The sequence below is a fragment of the Mytilus californianus genome, unplaced genomic scaffold (assembly GCF_021869535.1).
Source record: "Mytilus californianus isolate M0D057914Y unplaced genomic scaffold, xbMytCali1.0.p SCAF_6, whole genome shotgun sequence".
Lineage (NCBI taxonomy): Eukaryota > Metazoa > Mollusca > Bivalvia > Mytilida > Mytilidae > Mytilus > Mytilus californianus.
Window position 1 is genome coordinate 37,639,258 of NW_026262712.1, and position 19,619 is coordinate 37,658,876.

At 32.2% G+C, this 19,619-nt stretch overlaps 1 long non-coding RNA gene across 1 annotated transcript; it reads left to right on the forward strand.

Annotated features, from left to right (window-relative positions):
• The first annotated feature begins 9,204 nt into the window (after positions 1–9,204).
• LOC127705162 (uncharacterized) lies at positions 9,205–19,247 on the forward strand. The gene is made up of 2 exons (XR_007983731.1): positions 9,205–9,918; positions 18,868–19,247. It is a non-coding gene; the product is annotated as an uncharacterized LOC127705162 (long non-coding RNA).
• The last annotated feature ends 372 nt before the right edge of the window (positions 19,248–19,619 follow it).

Genomic DNA, 19,619 nt, shown 5'->3' on the forward strand with positions numbered 1-19,619 from the left:
TTTACAAGACATGTTTTGTATAACTGTGAAACGCTTTCCATTTTAAAAAAAATATTGAACTTTCTTCTAATAAATCTGGACATGTCAAACATAGTATATCATTTTCTAACAATATGCAAAGTTTCATTAAAATCAAATTTTGAAGATGTTAAATATCGTTTTAGACTTTTTGACTGTCTTTTATTGTTAATAATTTTATCGTCTTCGGTTATAAGCACTAAATTATCAAAAAACGGCATTTTGTTGACATTCCTGTTAATTGTGAAACGAATAAGTGGATTAACAGAATTTTAATCAGAATGAAAATCTGTGACAGATATATTCGAATTCCAAATTATAAAACAATCGTGAATAAAACGTTTTCAGTTTCGGCGTATGTAAATCGCAATTTTATTTCCGTATTTATGGTCCAGTTTTTCGTATAATAATTGTTCCAAATATCCAAGTACCAATGTAGCGTATGAAGACCCCATTTTAGTACCTATAGCTGTTCATTTTTTCTGATGATAGTATGTTCCGTCAAAGTAAAAATGTTTCTTTCTAATATAAGTTTCAAGGATGCAAGGATAAATTCTTTTGTAAATCTGTTTCCAATGACTTTTTCCGTATTTTCTAACCAATATTTTACGGCTGTTATGCCTAAGTCATGTGGGGTATTTGTGCAAAGACTGACAATATCAAAAGTAATGAGTTCTAAATTAGGATTTACAGCTCTGTGTTGATGATTTAAAAATTCCAAATAGTCTCGTATAAAACTGGGAACTTCACGACATAAAGGTTTAAGTACAACGTCTATAAAATGTCTTATATTCTTTGTGACGCTGTTGGGTCCGCCCACAATAGGTCGAAATTTTACATCATCTAGTCTTTAAAGGTCGATGTATTCACTGTTCCGTTCTGATACTACATTTGAAATTTCCTCACTGTTGCGTATTTTAGGTAAACTATAGAAATAGCCTTCTTAAAATTTAGAGTTTGAAATGTAATCCATCTCTTCTTTATACAATTCAGTCTTATGTTTATCTAGTAATTTTTTAATCATTGTACTTGTTTGTTTGTCTACTTTTTTATCTGTCACCTCATTAAACATTTCATCTTGTTACATTTTTAAATTTTATCTCGGTAATACTCACGGTCCATGATTACAACCGAATTACCTTTATTCGCTTCTTTAGTTATTATTGATTTATCTGATTTTAAATTTGAAAAGCTGTTTTCTCCTCGTTGGTTAAATTGTCTTTTACATTGTTTTCAAGTGAATTCGTTTTTAATGTTTTAATCTTCATCTTTTGTTGGTTTTTGGAATCCAGTCTGATTTATTTCTTACAAGTGGTTTATTTTCTTCTTCTTCTTATTCTTCATTATCCTCACAAACATATAGTTTATCCTCGATCTTCTGTCAAATTCATCAATGTCGGCTCCAAGTTGTGTTTTATCATCATTTAGGAGTTGGTGTAAATTCTAATCTTCTTTTTAAAAGATTTATTTCCCTTGATTGTAACTTTTTATGCGACAAGTTTATAACTCTAGGTTGATTTTTTTTCCGTGTTTGTAAGGCTCTTTCCTTCGAGAACGTATCCTGGGTATTCGTTGTTTCTGATGATAGAATTGTGTTCCGTATATTGCGGTCTGTTGTCTCTCCGCCCTTGTCGTTCATCATGCGTTGTCCTAAAAAATGGTTCTGTACGTTTTTCCCTATGTATGTAGTACCATTATCATTAATGCAATTTTGTTGTCTTCTATCTGGTGCGGGATTTTTTTCGTTATATTCTGATTCACATTTGTTGTTTGTTTAGAAATATGCTTTTGATGTTATTGAAATTTTGGTGTATTTCGGAGTTGGAAATTCCTGTGAGGATTATAAGATGCTTGATTTGTAATGGTATTGTCAGTATTATGTGTAGTTCCGGGATAATGTCTTTGTACTTTCATTTTTGTCAGTGGAAAGCTCTTCTTTCTATATTCGTTATCAAACTTTGTGTTTTCTTCAATAATAAATCACCGAATTTTTCTTCGTTTTCTTCAAGCAAAATCTTTTTCCGCTTCCAGATTTGTACAGATTTAATTTCTTCTTTTTCACACTAAGATCTCCATAAATCGTTAATACCTTTTGTGATCTCGGCGTTGAACAACAAAAGTTTCGTACATTTCCTCATCTGTTTTTTTGTAGTTATGTTCATATCTGTTGACTTTTTTTTTCAACAATTCAATTTCAACTTCAAAATTACGAATAGCATTCTCACGACGAATACCAACGTCATCTGTGTGTTCTCCGGGAATAGTTTTTGGTCTGAACTTCCTATGAATAACTGGCATTTCTTTCCAAACCATGTTTCGTAAATAATTACAGTATTTTGACTTTTAAGAAAGTTCCAGAAATTTTGTTTTCTCTCATTTAATTTTCGTTTCCATAATGAGATAATAGATTTTCTTACATTGTAAACATCCTGGGAATAATTTATTATTAGTTCTTGTGAGTTGAAGGCTTGCTGCTCATTCACAATGTTGAACGATATTGTCAGTTCTCGTTTAAGAGTTTCAATAATTTTAGATTCAACAATCTTTTGTGTCTTTGAAATATTTATCAGCTCTTTTAAATCTTCATGGATCAATATCAACTGACTTGATAATTCTTGAAATGCTGTAGTGACTAGTCTCCATATTAATTATGATCCTCCATTGTTCTAATCCCGAGTATTATCCTTCCAATACATACGTAAATAAATAAAGAAAAATTAAGTAGAATCCGTATGATGGTAACATCTAAGAAAATTAATAAAAGATATTATATACCCATATGGAGTTATTTCCTTTCAGAACGACAGGTCATTCTTTTGAAGAAACAACCTGGACGATACCAAGTTTCAATGAAATGTGCTTCAAGGCATAAAATAATGACCTGTGTCAGGTGATTATTTCCCCTGATTAAAATGCAAAACTACAGTTTACTAAAACATTTAATCCGTGTGTTGTTGCCAATTTGGTTTTATTGTACATTTTTCTATCTTTAACACTTTTAAAAACATTTAGGCAGAAATAATTCTTTCCTCCGTGTATTAGGCTGAAACAAATACCCTTTACTCTATTAAATGACAAAATATTCCTATTTTTTACAGGGGAACAGCCATGTTCTTCAAAAAAGGAGGAGGGGCTATGATATTTAATTCTGATTCTCTATTTTTGAAGAAAAAAGTGTATTGCCAGACAAAAGAGAGATAACAATTATTCTGAAAAGTTCGATAAAAATTGTTGAAAAAAAGAATCGGCTTTTCCGCGATAAAAATTTAATGAAACAAGAGAAAAAACACAGCACCCCTTTTATATAGATTATAAGATGAATTACTTACAAAGTGACGTATTTTTCGTACATCTTAACAATTCAGTTGCTTCTTGCTTCATCCAACTAATATATATCACATTTATATTGTAACTGGACAGTGATTTCTAACGTTTATACATCTATCTAGATTATTTAATGAGTTTTATTTCACATTAGAAATAAGCCATAAGGCGTTGTTATAGCTAAACTTTTAAGAAAAGAATATCCCACTTCAAAGTGATCGCCAAATAGGATACCATTCCTGGAAATCTGTGCAGAAAATAATACATTTGTATTTTTTGACGGTATATATGTCAGATAATGCATATATTAATGGAGAGTTGTCTTATTGGCACTCATACCACATCTTCTTATATTTACTTAAGGTGTTTCTTATTGTATAACACACCTCGTGGTGTCAGGATTGCCCAAAGAAAGACCTCCCTACGGTCGGTCTTTCATTTCATCAATCCTGACACCCCTCAGTGTGTTATACAACAAGAAACACCTAAAAATATGCATTATCTATAACATAACGACCCTTTCTATCGTTGTTCTAATGGACGATTTAAAATATTTCCATTGTATATATGGTCAATCGTCAAAAAGATTTTCTCTGGAAGAAGAAAGAAGAATTACTCATAAACATTCTCAACCCGGGATTAAATGATGAATAATATTTTAATTTTTACTTAAATAATATTTTAAAGAATTTACTCAAATTTTAAAATGACATTAGTAGTCTCCCTTGTATTTGTTAACGTCATACAATTATTAACGTCATTCAATTGTTTTATAACACTTATGTATACAAGTAACATTACCTGAATATCTGTGAAAGCAGTGAAAGCACTAGTAAATGTGATGAATTGAAACCGTTGTTATCTTTTATTAATTTTCTTATATATATTATATACTCAAAGGTGTGAGTTCGAATCCCGTTGAGGGACAAAAATTTGTCAGCATACAAGTCTAATTCTAACACTGTTGGGTGTAATTTTCAGACTTATATATATATATATATATATATAGAGAGAGAGAGAGAGAGAGAGAGAGAGAGAGAGAGAGAGAGAGAGAGAGAGCAATATTTACATTGATATCTATAATAATCACTATACACTTTGTACATGGTTGTCTGCCAGTTTTGACAAACAGTAGACATTTTTACCACTAAGGTTCACTGTATTTTAGTCTTTTTTTGAAGATGCATAGTTGTCACATTTGGTACGTTTTCCTTGACTAGACTTGCAAGCACATGTGTTTGTTTTGAAGGATCTCAGCCCCTGCGAAATGTTCCATGGTTGACCATGCTTAACCGTGGTCAACCATGGTTATATGACCTATGGTTGACCATGGTTAACCATGGTTTATTAAACGAGACACCATGGTTGACCATATGACCATGGTCAACCATGGTTTGTGGCAGTGGTTAAATTAAAAATCAACCATGGTTGACCATGGTTAACCATAACCATGGTTTGTGGCAATTCCAATTATAAATTATAGCCATGGTCGCTGGCAACCATGGTTTACAATAGCAATTTACCACTGCCAAAAACCATGGTTTACCATGGTAGACCATGGTCCCCAGAATATTTCATGAGCAGATTAATATCATGAATGTTAAGTCAGTATTTTAAGACACAATAAAGATCATAAATAAACCTCTCTTCCTTTCTGTAATTAAAATTGCTGTATCAGGACTTCCAACTAGAAATGTTCTGCTAAAAATTCTTTACAGTTTTCTTGGCAGATCATGCACCAGTTTCCCCCTACAAAATCACAAAGAACCAATAATCCCTGATATTTTGTTAAAATAAACAGATTCTTACAAGTATAATTACTTAAATTAAAAAAAAAAATTCAATGGATTTACATTATCATGTGTATTATTGCAGGATATTTATAATAATTTTATCCCTCCCTTTTAATTTCCCCATACACGATAAGAATGGCTGCAGCTGGAGCACCTTTCACCTTTCCACACAAATCTCTCAGTTAATCCTGATTTGAAATTATGGTCACATTTCAAAGGGGTGCCCACCATCTGTTGAAGCGGTGGACTCAGGATTTTTGTTTACCTTTTTCCCATGAGTCAAACATTTTTGCAATGCTATAAATGCCCTTTCTTTGTCTGATCATCTGTCAGAGAGATTTGTACACATTGTAAATGGCTAACTAAAGAGCTTAGCTCAAAATCTCCATGGTCATAAAGAGTGCCAATGACAAGATTTTCTTGCAATTTTACTTCTTTGTAAATTTTGTTAAACAGCTCTGGCGGGTTTTCGGGCTTCCAATGAATAAAAAATAATAATAAACGAAAACAGTTTAATATAACTCAACAAATTGTTAACTAAAGAGAGCTGCACCAAACACGTGCTTCCTTTCTCTAGTTTTGGTACAATGAGATATCGTCACGCTCTAAAATTTTTACCAAATAAGTCTTTTGTCCTTATGTCTACGAACAATAATAAGGAATATGTGGAGCAGAAATGTGAGAAATTTCGAGAATATCATTGATTAACTAGAATTTGCTAGGGACGCAAAATGTTGTTTGTTGGACAAATTGTCGTATACGTTATGCTATTACCCTCCAAAGGCCCATTGTTAGCTATTGGCATCACTTGGTGTCCGTCGTCATCGTCGGTTGACTCTAACAATATTTTTCCTGGAAATGTGTTTCCGATAATTCCGCCTGAGATCTGAAGACTAAAAAAAAAACCACACAGGTAAAATGTAGCGTTATAAATTATCTAGAAAATCGTTATAGGAAGACAAACTTTGGCAGGGCAGAAATATTCATAATGTCAAGATCTACATTCTTTTTATTTCGAAAAAAAATCGTCAGATGTCTCCTTCTAGGTGTTATTCCTCTTAAATAATGATTTGTACCAGTCTTTGGCGATTTTTGGCTATTATCGTGAAAATTTAATAGATAGATAGAAACTACCAATAACATACACGATTTATTGGTTGAGATTTCCAAATAAGTCAACAAGGCCGAAATTATCAATTAACTCCTATTAATTTTGTGGAAGCTTTATAGGTTGTACTTTGTTAATACAGCTGTTTCACAAACGACGCCTCTTTTGGGGTGATATAAAATATTCTTACATATTTTTGTTTTGTTTGCGTTCTTGTTCCCAGATATGATCTCTATGCTTCATCTCATAGAGACATAACTTGGGAATGTTACCAGTATAAAAACACATGCATAGCGGCCAAACTGAATTTTGAGGAAGACACAAAGCGAATAGAGGGGTAATACAGAATTTTAGTATAAGTTTAAACTCTTAAAAGTTCGAGGCATGTACATGTCGAAAATATGACGCACAGCCCTATGCTTTGATCTTTGTGAAAAAATAGTAGTGCATATGAACTTTTCATTCTAGGATATACTTTTTTTTCATATACTTCATAGTAAAAGTGGCGCAGTATAAGCTGTAAGAGGAGTTCCTATGGGCAATTGCATTGTCTATATTTACAGAAATGCAACCTATATTTGTTGAAAAAAGAGAACATGTAGAATTTCACCAAATCTGGATTATCCTCAAAAATTTTAATGAAACTAACTCAAATATAAAATTGTATAAATATTTCATGAAGATTGAGAAAATTATAGTCCTTAACTATGATAACTCAGCATAAATGCACAGTTTATAGTATGCATAATTTACCTAAAGCCCCGTATGCAAAGTTAATTCATTCCATTTCGGGGAGGATACACTGACTGAATTGGACAACCTATTACCGATGCTGCGGCAAGAATAGTTCAGGCGGAGGAAAATACTTGGTTTTTGCGGCAGCTCTACAAGTTTCGTCTTATGATGGTGAGACTAGTTTTGGTCTATTGTGTTTAGTTGTGTCATAAATTTGCTTATATTTTACCATCTCTATACAAGTCAATACGCTCAGTCTTGTTGCAAGAATTTCATAACCACACATGTCCACTGAAAAAGAATTGACGTGACAATTGTCATTTGTTGAGACTTTATTGTTCATGCTTTGTTCATTTAATGTTTGTCTAGAAAACCTGTCTTAAACGAAAGAGCCCATGTCAGAATATGCGTGCTTTGTCTCTACAGTTATTCGTGCGTTTTAGTGGTTCTTTTCTGAGCAACATTTGTTCAATTTTTATGTTTCAGTCAACAAAAATATGTATTTGCATATACTTCTAATCTACAAAGGGACTAATCATAGTTAAATTTATGATCTTTTGTCTGACAATATTGTGCACTTATGTAGTTACAGCTTTTAGTTTGGCCTAAGATCATGAACTAATCTTTTGTTAATTTCTGACATTTTGATTGAAACCATGTTTCACATTTTTCTCTAAATACACACATTCGTATACAGGTTTTTAGCAGTTACCACAGGGGCGTTCCATTTTCAGAGTGAAAGAATTATATTGCAGGGTATAACTTCCTTTGCCTAAGAGGAAAACCCTTCTCTTAAGGTAGATAGGGTGTCTTCCTCCATCTTGGATTTTGAAATACCAGAAAACAATTGGTCTAGATCTTTAATAAAGTGTGCAAATTTTGAGAGAAGTAGGTAATGCATGTGTAAGAATTTTGATTTCAATATAGAAAATGACATGTTTTATCATATTTATAGTTGTATTTTACAAAAAACAGAATACTTCTTGTTTGATTCAATTTTTTCCAACTTTACAATATAAGGGGAGGCAACTCCAATGTAAGGGCAGATAATTCAGATAAAGTTACTTTTACTATAGAATGTGTTAGGAATTTACCTATTTTATTACAGTCCGTGTAACGTAAAAGTTAACAATACGAACGATGCCCGAATCATGTACGGACGATGCCCGAACGATGTACGTACGCTTCCCGAACGGTGTACGAATGCAAACGAAACGCTGACCGAACGTTGTACGGACGCTGAACGAATGATGTACGAACGAAACCATATACCATAAACCATACCATAAACGATAACATAAGCGCCCTTTTATTGTACATCGTATGGTTTTGCGTACATCGTTTCATTAAGCGTATACCGTATCGTTTAGCGTATTAGCGTACATCGTTTCGTTTAGCGTATATCGTATCGTTTAGCGTACATCGTTTCTCGGCGTGCATAGTTTCGTTTAGCGTATATGTTTTTTTTTAAATATAAAACATGAATGGTGTTCTGTTTAATTTTTTTATATAGGTGATAATAGGCGTAAAATTTAGATTGGATGCATGTTTCAGTTTTTAATTAATAATTTAATAAATTATAATTTGGGCTGACTCTATGTTGATCCAAAATTATTTACATAAAACGTTTGAAAAATAAACACTGAAATAAATTTAAACAAATTAAAAGATACGATTATGAATTTTGTTAGCCGTAGAAATACGTACTTGGTGAATGTGCGAGTAAACTGCAGTCTGCATGGTATTTAGTCAACATTTTTTGAAAATAGCCCAAGGTATTAACATTATTTTTTTTACGTAAATGAACAATTGATTTAAGATGGAATTCGGAATTAATCTAATGTTCTTACAAAAGTTTATTTGGGGTCTTAAGGTTGACCTTTTGTCCAAAAGGTTTGTTAATTTTTTTATGTATTCTCTTTTATCGCATGTATTTTAAAATCGACTGAATAGCAGTTGTATCCATATATCGTAATTAAACCAATTTTTTTAGATTATAGATTTTTTTTATTCATCTATCAAATCAGTCGAAAAAAAACAAATATTCGAGAAATTTCAAATAAAAACAATTACTCGTTATGTGCCTCATCAACCCTAAACATAAATCCCTACCGATGTACATACGATTGTGTATTGTTTTAACTATAAATGCACTTGACTTTAAACTATCATCAACAATTGTCCGGCAAAAAAACTAGACCCTCTATTCTTTAATTTTCTTATACTATTTTCCTCTGTTCTTTATTTTTCCCGTTATACTCTATTCTAATTTTATATTTTTTTTTTCTTTATTTTCCTGTATCTATACCTCCTTTATTCGGAGCAACCCCACCCTAAATATACATATGATACACACGGTCTATAGGTCATCGCTTGTGCCGTGATACATGTTTGCATAACAAAGGATGTCCTTGTTCATATTTATAACATTTTAAATGTCCTCCTAATAATACATATAATAGTTGCCACTGGACATTAAACAGCTAACTCTAAATTCATCCGTCATATTCTTAGTTTTGTTATAATGTGTAAATCACACAACATGATGAACAAATAATTATTGCAGATTTTCACTGCCGAAATAATGGGAAATAATTGTAAACAAAACCACTCAATCACATCCCTACGCCACAAAGTCTTTTCACATGTAAATAAATTATTTTCATAAATCTATTTCAAAATAATTTTAAACAATTTTAAATCAAACGGTCATTTTTCTTATTTGCCAAAAAAAACAACAACATCAAACAGTTATTTTCTTTTCTTATTTTAAACAGATCGATTGTTTTCAATGGTCGGTGCCTGACAGCATCTATAAAATCTATCACCATGTTTGCCAATAAGAAAGCTTCATAGAACAGGAAAACAACAATGTCTTATAGAAATACTTCCAGGCCATATTTTCCAATTTCTGTTGTAATGTGGTTTAATGCAAAAAAGGTAACTCCTGAATACTGATTTGTACCCATCAAGCATTTGGGGTTAATAACAAATCTATGGTAGTCTCTTTTTCTTTACTCGCAAAGTATTCGACTAAATCATGTTTTATTTATGAAAATTGCTCATTGCTGACGAATGTTAAATATTGATCCCTAGATTTTCAATTGTTTAGTTGTTAGGTTACTGTCTGATCTCGCAAACCTGACATTTTATGGTCATTATGTTTTGCATCCAATTGCACCAATTTATTAAAAAGATATTAACGCGACACCGTACGAGAGTCGTTACTTTACATAAACTACTAGTATTTTTTTTTCTATAACGAAATACGAAACCACTTCTCGCAATTCGCTTTGGGGTAATTGTGCTTCTCTTTTGACAAAATATGGCCTTGTCTCAAAAACAAAAAGTATAATATAATATAGAGTAATATATAAAACTGGACTAGAGTGAAGAGTTAGGAAGTAGGAATTCCTAATTTTAATTGAATGTTCTAAATCTTTGTGTATTTCTGATAAATGATTGTACAGACTCAAAAAAGTCTTTGTTTTGCTGAAATGAAAGGTCACCGTCACCAGCCAATAGAAGCAAAATGGATATAGTAGATCTTTCTAATTTTGAAAACAATATTTCTGTTGCTTCGTTGATAAAAGGGCACTTAAAAAATAATGAATACTATCCTCAACAGGATGGCCACAACTGCATGCGGGATTGGGTTTAATATTAATAAGGTTTAAATCTGCATTTGAAGAACTGCACCATATTTCTCAACTGTGTATCAATGATATTAAGATTTCTATCACCACAACTGAACTAGGAAGTGCGTACTGTGAATAAATTATTATACTCAGTTTACTTTTGCTTACAACAATTTATCACATACATGTATAATACCACGTTAACAATTAGGCCCGAGAACACAGTTATTTCGTAGTGCATTTCTTTTAGACAATAAATTCAAATTAAAAAAATCGCACCTGCTCTATCTCAAGAAAGATTTTTACAGTGTAGTGTACTACTATTGGGACAAATAATATCAAAATTATAGTAACTTCTACCAGCTCCAGAGGAGGGGCGACAGCCTTAGGTGCTGTGTGCAAATTTTTGTAGGTCACGTGGTACGATTTTAGCGTCTCTCGACAATTTTGAATCTGGAAAAGATCGATCTGTTCATGTTTTTATATCAAATATACTCTCTTGCACTCGCAGAAAATATAGAAAGTTTTGAAATAAAAAGATTAATCAATGATAGAAGATCACTTTATATGAAATATTTTCTTTATGTTTTTTTATCTTTTAAGTAAATTCTATCAATAAAGAAATGCACTGTAATGGCGGGAAATTTTATTCGATCTCTGCGAAATCACGAGGCACAGATTTTTGTAAATTTTACAAATGTCAGCATGTGAAAATCATTCAAATTTATGCCAATTAAAGAACACTATTCAAACATTCTAAATCTTCTTAAGTCTCCTTAAGTCTCCAGCCGTTGCTTTGTAATAAGTCGCTAAAATATGATTTCCGGTAAGTAAAATATCAATAATATTTGTCAAATCCGCTAGTAATTATGTTATTTTAGGCATATAAACTCTTATATGTATTTTAATCATTTTGAAAACAAAATGAAAATTTTGTCTTATGAATAACCATCATGATAAATATAGTTTTTTTTCATAATTGAATCGTGCATTATTTGTGTATTGGATTGCTTAATTGCCTTCTCTCTAGTGTTATCTCTGTTTTGTTAACTGACAAATGACGAAATAATGCAATATTTAAAATTAAGTATTTTACAAAACTTTGTCCCGATTAAAAACTTAAAACCGATTGAATAAATTGAGAATTCAGTGATTATCGATGTCGAAATTAGCCCTTGGTAATAAACAGTTAGTTTGGGTATAAATATGTTTATTGTCAAGAAATAACTAACAAATTTGTTTATTATGTATGTACAAAGTATATGTATATTGCATGATCAGCCCTCCTGTATATTATTTGTTTTTTTTAATTGATTCAACAAATTTCGTTTGTCCAGGTGTCATTAACGGTGATGTCAACACCACGAGTAGTTTGATATAAATGACACAATACCACCGCGACCGATCGATAATAGAAGACAAATCTGCGTGCCGTGTGCAGAGTGTCGTTCCTCCTCTATACCAGCTCTAACTCAAAATATTGACAATTCTGTGATAAGGGGGTCTAAAATTCAGTTTGACAGCTTCAGACGTACTAATGTTTTACCTATTTTAACTGGACCAAATCACTCCTTAACATAAAGATTCAGCACCCAAATTGTTTTAACATGTAATTTCATCCCCCTTCTTGATATTTCGTGCATTAAATTTCAAAAAATAAATTGGGAAAGTATATCCAAAAAAAAAATGCAAGTTATACACTGTTCACACTAGAGACTATATTCGTAGGGTGACGGTGTTTGACAGTCTGAAGGAGACAGCATCAAGGATTTAATAACTAAAAGGCAAAGCTTTTGTTGTACTCAATCTTACTTTAAGTTTTCTTTATTATATTTAATAGATATATATCCGAGATACGATAATGTAGTTTTCTTTTTTATATCAAACCTGATCATCTATGATATATATATGGAACTTTTTAACGACCTTGGCTGGCTATACAGCCCTTGCACGGTCGGTTCATCTATGATGATGATGGGAGTTTTTAACGACCTTGACTGGCTATACAGCCCTCGCACGGTCGGTGTGCAAATGATGTCATCTATAATAACAGATGGAAGTTTTTAACGACCTTGACTGGCTATACAGCCCTAATCTATAATGGGATATTATTCCACTTTTTATACATATTGATAGTTTAATCAATATCTGATTGGTTGAGACTATCCCACGTGTCGTTGAACAAATCTTCATATTCCATTCTGAGGATCATATTCCCCTCTGAAATGTCGGGATAACATCGTGTGACGTTACGCGCGGTTAATGTACATAACGTTTTGAACTTCTTATTCTTCTTATTCTTCTTAAAATAGCGATAGCAATAATCATTATCATGTTCAAATTTATTTCAGACGATAAAACAAAAAGACTTATAATTAAATTTTGATCCGTACTGTTTATCAATGGGTATGAGTCGTGTTTTGTTTAACTTATAAAAACAAGCGGATAAGAAAACAAAATGTATGCAAAATAATATTTAATGTATTGATAGTAAACAAACCATAGGCAGTGGAATAAAACATTCATTTCCCTTTGCTTCGGGAGATATGAAGATTTGCTCACCCTCGAAAAATCAGAGTTCCCTCGGGCAGAGCCCTCGTGAAATATGAATATTCTTGGGTGAACAAATCTTCATATCTCCCTCAGACACGGGAAATTAATGTATAATGTCTAATGAGAGAATTTAACCAGAGACTGAATAACGTAGAAATAACAAATTAAAGGTCACTGTACGGCCTTCAACAATGAGCAAAATCCATACAGCATAGTAAGATATTAAAGAATCCGAAATGACAAATGTAAAATGCACTCAACACTGTTCAAACATCACCGCACGTCAAACTTTGAACAACAGAAAAACTTGATTGGACATTGGTGACAATTTGTCACGCCCTCATGAATTGGCGTACATGTACGTCCTATCAAATACCTTCAGAAAGCTTCCACTGAAATTATTTTACACACAAGTAACTGTGTATTTTACTGATTTTCTTAATAAAAAAAAACAAAATGTATTTTGCGTTAAATGTGCAATGAAGCCACGGATTCGTAATCTTCAAAAAATAGTTCAGAAACGGTTGATAAAATGTGGAATGTCTGAATAGAAATATAACAATTATGTTCAGTGCGCGTTTATAAAACGGACTCTATTTGGACATTTTAAGATACTATAAGTACTTGTTTTCTGTGTATAGAATTTTAGAGGTCAAGACGACTTTTCATAAGTTGGATTTTCAATTTTAATAAAAAATGAGTTGGGTTTTCTTCTTTTCTTTAAATTTATATCATGATTTTTTGATATTTCCCATTATCTTCTGAATATTTTTTAAGATGAATAATTTAAAATTTGTATACCAAACATTTTTAATTTTACTCTGCGTTTATAAATAGCATTGAAAGTACAACATCTTATAAACGATAAACATTGATAGAGAGTTGTCTCATTGGCACTCATACCACATCTTCCTATATCTATTAACAATCGAAACCCCTGAAATATCGTCTCATGACAAGCACGAAAAAATGGCGAAACTGAACTTCCAACAGCGGGCGATGATTTTTAATTATACAATATTCTTTCAATGGATTTTTTAAATGCAATGTAGAAATTATCAATTAAGACATTTTTTTATCCCTTTTGAAATTACTTAATCGAATATGAAGTCACATGCACGAAGAAGTTTGTCTGACGTGAAAATACGTAAGTCCCATATCTCACGGCTACATGGACACACACAGTGTACTGATCTTAATAATATATTAATGTTTGCAAATTCGTTGTAAGAAGAAAGACCTTTTAACTTTATATCACAATAAGCATATCTAAAGTAAGTCGTCACGTAGCTCATTTATGAAGAAATGTCAAACTGCCAATACTGCTAGTTTGTACTCTATTGTCGGAGGACAACTGATTCAAAATAAGGGAGCTACCATTTATTTTTAGGGGCGGGGCTGGGGGCTAGTATGAAACTTGAAAAAAGGGCATGACAGGAGTTTAGAGAAAAAAAGGAAGGATGGGCATCTTGCCAAAAAGAAAAAGGCATGATGACTTTATGTAAAACAAGTCAGGAAAAATTAATAACTAAGAAAGGAAGGACCGAATAGAGTGTAAAATAAAAAAGCAGGACTATATTTACATTGAGTTTACATTTATAGAAAAATGCAGGACATCATTTTTCATCATATTACGCGTCATTGATAATCTGATCACTACAACGTTTTTACAAAATATTCGTTCCCGTGAAAACTAAGATTTGTTAAACTTTCAAATTTCATCGAGGTCTCTTCTCAGGATATAACGGCCATCTGTATGTTGGCTTTAAGGTCGACAAGATAACAGGTCAATATATTAATGTATTCAAGTGAATTTAAGATTTGTTGCAATTCTAAAGTACAATGGGTAAATCAATCTTATCTTTGATGTGCCACATGGGCATCCCTATAAACATGATAAAGTAAGACAGTCCATGCGTGACCCATAGCATTAGATATTTTATGCAGTTCATTGGATATTTTCTATCACAATCCAGGCAAGCTAATAACCTATATTATTTACGTGTCTGAAGACGAATTTGTATAAAACATTGTGTTTGATTTTAATTTCTGAAAATTAAACTTAACTCTAGAACAGACCTTTTATGAACGTCGGGTTGGGACTTTTTTATGTGTTTGAATTCGGTTTTTACACGTATTAAACTCTGGAATATATGATCAAACTTTTCGGGATTCGGGAAAAAATGCTTCAGCAAACACTCGTGAGGAAAACAAATAAAAAGAATCATTCTGTATCATAATTTTAATTTGTTAAATATTTGCAACTCTTAAAAAGTTTCAAAACCAGCTGATTTTTTTTGTATTTCTTCATATTGAATAACTTAAAAAAAATGGGCAGTGTGGCGGATTTACCGGGGGCACAGGGGGCACGTGCGGCCCCCAGTCCAGGTCACCAATACATTTTCTAACATGATTATATTGCTACTGAATCTGCTTATCAAGAGTGGAAATTAATCACAGCTAGATTTGACTTCTTAACTAGCCGTTAATTAACCCCAGCTTCAACATGCGTGATTATGACAAGTTATCGGTGGGTCTGTAAATTTTGACACGTGTGTGTAATGTCTCATTTAAAAAGATTTGATCAAGGAGGTTATATGAGATCTCATATAACCTCCTTGATTTGATGTACATGTTGATTGGAAAAGTACGAATATTTTTATTGGTTTTTAATACAATATCATCCCCTGACCAGGAAAGAAATTACTAACCAAAATCTGTGTTTTAAATAAATATGTACAAATAAATGTTTAGTGCCAAGAATATAAGTATCGATGTATGGGATATGTCTTCATAACAAAATTCTCACATTATCATTTTTATAAACTAAATGTCGTATTTTCTTTTCACTACTATTTTCAAAGGAAACCAATAATTTGTTTAAAAAAAAACTGTCCCCCCACTCTTTCCACAAAAAAAGAATTTGGTTGTCATTGTTTCTAATTAAAACGCAATTGCATTTTATAGAAGATAATCTGGAACTAATACGTTTATCTATTAGTTCCAGCATACAGTAATATGACTTTATATTTTTCCTGTTTCAGTTACAATGTACGTATATGTATGAGGCTAGGAAAAGGTTATCATTTATGAGGATATGAATGGGGTCAGAGATATATAATATATGTCGCTGATGGGGTTTAAAGAACAGAGACTCATGGGACCAATAGATTTAAATAAATATAGATAACAGAATAAAGAGGTGATTGTTTGTTGCTTAACGTCCAGTGGCAAAAATTACATGTATGCTTAGGACAATTATTATACAGATTGATTGGCAGAAGAATAAAGAAAACTGAAATGGTAGAAAAATAAAAGATATAGAACTATAGAAACGATGATCTGACTCCCCCCCCCCCCCCCCCCCCCACACCACCACAACCATTTTTTATCAAATTCGAATACTGGGAGCTATCTGAAGTCAGTTCATAGGACCTCAGTTTTAATATAGGCGTGGCAATCCATCACTTTTATCCAATCAACTGTCCTTAATAATAAAGATTGGAGTGCAATTGTGTCTGTATCAAGTTAGATAAATATAATCATATTTCTGGACGTACATATGTCGGGGTTTAGGCTATTTCATTCGATAGAAGTAGATGAAAAAAAAAAGATTTTTTCTGGTTATATCTATTTATAACTGAAAAAGTGGCATTAAATCGTAGAGGCAGTCCCTCTTTATGTGAAGAATAGAACATATTGAGCTTTCTGGATTTTCTTCTGTCCACTAGCAAATGTGGGCCTGTACCACTGAAAATATATAACTTCCGGACTAGAAAACACGGACAACCCAGTTACTCATCTTCCTGCTTCCAACTAAACGTCATGTTCTAGATTGTCGGAATCTTGTTGAGTACAGCCATCCCATAACTCACATGCATATTCCATAATTAATCTTATAAGTGTTAAGTTTATACGATTAAGATACTGATTTCTAGTCAATACATATTTCAATTCTTTTTAGAAATTTAATCTTGTGCTTGCACAATTTAAAACGTTTTATATATGTGTATAGAATTTACCATTGGAATCAAAAGAAATCCCTAAGTGTTTATGATAGGAGACAATTCTACTACTTGATTTTGAAGTTCTATTTTAATATCATCTGGGGAAGAATTACAGGAGAATAGCATAGTAATTGTCTTGTTAGGATTAAAATCAATAAGCCAATCTTTAGACCATGCTGAAATTTGTTCTAAATCGCTATTAAAGACATCCTCTATTGTGTAAGGACTATAATACTTAAATTAGAAAGGGATGTTTCATCAGCAGACAATCGAGTTAGACTTATCAAATTACCAGCTATCTCATATACATCAATAAGGAATAGTACGGAACCTAATACAGAGCCTTGTGGAACTCCTGCATTAGTATTCTAAAAAGGCGAATATGAACTTGAAACAAAAACGCTTTCTTGTATATTTGAAATATAACTAATTAAGTGATTAAATATACTGACTGACTTTAAAAACGCAACACTCATTTTGTTGATTTTTTTTCCCACATCATGTTTGATTCTCATACAACTACTGTTCATGCTTACCATACTTCTTTCTCTTAAGAAAAAATCAACATCTGACTTACCTGTGGTTATTGAACATACCGGATTTTTGAAGTCGCACGAATTTCGTAAAGCGAAATTTGAAACCCATAAAAGATTTTTTCAGTTTGTTTTGCTTCGTGAAACAGTTCTTTTAATCCTTGGCCACACTTAAATCAGTTAAAAAATGTTGCATCTCCATATTGCCAAGACTGAGGAATAAAAAACTAAATCAGCCCATAAGAATACTGCAAACAAGAAAACGTGAACGTGCTGCAACCATACAGTTTGACTTCAGAAACCCGTCTTACTGTCCTTCCGACATCGATACAGGTAGACAGGAATTGTTGCTTACCATCAATGACCAGATCATCATGTAGTGACAATGCAACGTCAATAGAATTTGATTACGCAACGTCATTTGCGAGACATGTTTACGGCCGCAACGTCAACTGCTTATCAAATTGTCGAATGCCATTGCACACAGATTCATGTCATAAACGTTTTCCATAACCTGAACTGCCAAAGATTCCACTGAAGAAAAACATTTAAAGCCCTGAAGTTTCAGCCGCATAATTGCCAAAACCCATTGTAATGGGAGGAACAACCGCATATTCAGAAGGTGTAAAACAGAACCCAAAACATGTGGAACAGAATTGGTTGATCTTTCTGACAATAATTTTGGCGTTTGTTACAGGCAGTCATTGCTTTTGACAGTGCCACATTCATTCAAAAATTTAAAAAGAATAATCTAGTGTTGCGTTTCTAAAGTCGGTCAGTATACATTTTAAATACAATTTTTTCAAATACTTTTCCCACTGTTGATAATAATGAGATTGGTCTATAATTTGAAATCAGTGATTTGAAGCACAAATAAATTTTCATACATTGTCAGATCAAAATATCTTAAAAACCCCAGTCCAGAGATACCGTATACATTCGACTGAATATACCAATTCGATAATTTTACATTCGAACTTGTTACGTAATAAGATCTGTGTCCAGGTAAAAAGAACCAGCAGGTGATATATATTCTTAAGTGTTTATCACCTTCCATTATACATCTGACGATGACATTTACCTTTAGGGCCATTTTGTTTGAAATATCATTTTAAAGGTAAACTGATAAGCATAACGTCCTCGCAATTTCTTTTTCAGATCCAGGGACACAGATGTCAGAATGAATAAGAAAACACTAAATTCTTCAATAATATATTGTAAAATGGACAGCAAGCACATTTGATAGACTAGTGTACTAATAGATTTTCTTGTGTATTTTCTATGTTCTGGAAACTTCAACATCCTATCAAAAATACTTAAATTAAAGTCTTAAGTTTAATTAAATGTTTTTTTTTTTAAATATTATTTGCAAGGCTGCATGAACATTGCACCTATCGTTTTCGTATATTTCTTTTCCGCCATGCATAAGTTTAATGTTTACTGTGACTTCTATAATGCTTAAAAAATGATGCAATTGTATTATCAATCTAAAAATATTAATCGTGAACAACAACAAAAATAAATTATATATTAAACGACTAAAGCAATTTAAAATTCTAAAGGATATTGTTACAATATTGCCAAAAACTGAGACTACTATAGATATAAGAAGATGTGGTATGAGTGCCAATGAGACAACTCTCCATCCAAGTCAAAATTTAAAAAAGTAAACCATTATAGGTCAAAGTACGGTCTTCAACACGGAGCCTTGGCTCACACCGAACAGTAAGCTATATGAAGGGCCCCAAAAATTACTAGACACACTCAGTGTAAAACCATTCAAACGGGAAAACTAACGTTTGATGGGATGTCTAATCTATATAAAAAAAAAACTGTTATAGTAGTCTCAGCCGAAAACAATACGAAATTGATAAGCAAGTATGATTAACCAATCAAAAAATTTGTTGTTT